Here is a 2,088-nt window from a genome sequence, read left to right as displayed (position 1 = left end):
AAAAAAAAAAAAAAAAAAAAAAAAGTGGGTCCAACAACTGCTAGCTGATACAAAGAAGACTAATCTAAGATCAACTGGAATAACAGAAAAATCAGAAGACAGCAAGAATGGCATTAAAAAATCTATTTACAGAAATAAGAGCAGGAGACATCTTAAGTATAAGAAAAGAAATAAAAATACAGATACATGAGGCATATAGAACCCTAAATAGCCATGATCGTAAGAGAAGCTCTCCATGTTAAAAAATTAAAAGTAGAAATTACATTCCACCTAGCTATTCCCCTTCTAGGTGTCTTCCTGGAAGAACTAAAGTCCTCACGTTACAATGATACATGTACACCCATGTTTATAGCAGCACAATTCACAATAGCTAGATTTGAAGTGGCTAGTATGTCCATCATACAGATAAATGTATAAAGAAAATTTGACATTTATATGAAATGGACTCTCAGTATGCCATAAGAAAGGATAAAGATGAGCCATTTATAGGAAAATAGGTACATCATGAGATCATAGTCTTGTGATATAAATCTGACACAGAAGCTTAATTATTGCCTTATATTATGAAGCCAAAGTATAAAGAGCAAAATAAAACCTGGAGAATAGGAAATAGAGGGCTCTTCATCACATGGGAAGGGAATCAAGAGAGAGAGAGGGAAGGGGGAGGAAGAAGGAAATGAGGAAAAAATAGAACTGTGATGTATTAGATACATGTACCAAGTCTTTATGGATGCGGTCAGTAAGTACTACAAACGTACACGAAAGAGTCCAAGAAATGGAGCGGGGAGGAGGAGGGAGAAGAAGGAAGTGGTTTAAAAGAGAATTAAGAAAAATAAGACACACTAGAGAACCCCCATGTCCTTCTCACCACATGAAGACACTGCCTACAAACTGTGAAGCAGACCCTCACCAAACACTAAATCTAATGGCGCCTCCCTCCTTTCTAGCCCCTAGAACTGGGAGAACTACCGTCATGTTGTTCACTAACACAGAGTCTGTGGTGTTTGTTTCAGCACCTGAACAAGCTACGTCATATAGAGCTCATAATGATCATCCTTTGCATTGCTCTATATATGAGGTATATATGTCTTTTTATCTATATTTATAGAAAACTGTGTACATTGGCGCATTGCTAGCTTTAGCGAACTATAGATATTTTACCTCCTTGTTGTCTAGTCTTCTGTTTGTAATTTTTTTACACATATATTTAGTAAAAGGTGAATGATTTATACAATCCGAAGAGAAACCAGAGTATTTTACACATATATTTAGAACCAAAAAGACAGTGTTAAGGTAACTGTCAGACTTAATTTAGAAAACTCAAGGGAAGGTGGAGGGGTATTTTCAATGATAGCACACACACTTACCCCATAATACAAAAAATAAGGGGTTCATTGTCATTCAGACTTTAGACAGACATTAAGTAAATATACTTTGTTTGTAATAAGATTATTTATGGGCTTATTTTTCCAGTTTTTTAGGAGACAATCTGTAGAACTGGCAATAAATCAAGGGAAGAATTGTGAAATCTTTCCAGAGCATTTGAAGCTCTTCTAAACTGTGATTTATCACCATGAGAACTTGATGGCCTAGCTATTTTTTGTATTTCACATTCATTGTTTTATGCGTGTCTGCATTTATACATTGTTGTGCTGTCTTTAATAATGATTTCTCTGGAGAAGGATCCCTTTCATACAAAAAAAATGTGTGGAAACAATAAAACAAAAGGAAATGCTTCATGTCTCATGAAACAGTGTTGCTTGCATGTACTTTTGCTGTCGTCCCCGGATGCCTTGGTTGACCACTTTTGCTCTGTTTATCCGAATGAGAGATGAGGTAGGCTATGTACAACAAGGGCTCCTCACGAGGGACACCAAGGGCATCCCGATACAGATCATTCATGGTAGGGGAGTGCACTGGGGGTTGTAAGAAATTAAGTGACATTTATGACTTCTAGAACAAGATGCCAGTAGTCACCTCCACCCCACTCGCCACAAGCAAAATGATCTCCACAAGTTTCTGAGTCTCCTGAAGGGCAACCTTGCCTGTCATTGAGAGGTGCTGATGAGATATCTGAGTTTTGTGTAT

At 37.1% G+C, this 2,088-nt stretch overlaps 1 long non-coding RNA gene across 3 annotated transcripts in view; it reads left to right on the top strand.

Moving 5' to 3' along the window:
* LOC104853677 overlaps positions 1 to 1,407 on the top strand; it is an 8,323-nt gene extending 6,916 nt beyond the window's left edge. For all 3 annotated transcript variants that reach the window (XR_004517538.1, XR_004517537.1, XR_004517536.1), the window contains one exon: positions 1,014 to 1,407. This is a non-coding gene — a long non-coding RNA (uncharacterized LOC104853677). The remainder of the gene's footprint in view (positions 1 to 1,013) is intronic.
* Positions 1,408 to 2,088: the final 681 nt, after the last annotated feature.

Source organism: Fukomys damarensis, unplaced genomic scaffold, assembly GCF_012274545.1.
Source record: "Fukomys damarensis isolate Sample0158 unplaced genomic scaffold, DMR_v1.0_HiC HiC_scaffold_16, whole genome shotgun sequence".
In the NCBI taxonomy this organism is placed as follows: domain Eukaryota; kingdom Metazoa; phylum Chordata; class Mammalia; order Rodentia; family Bathyergidae; genus Fukomys; species Fukomys damarensis.
This window is presented reverse-complemented; position numbering and strand designations above follow the sequence as displayed.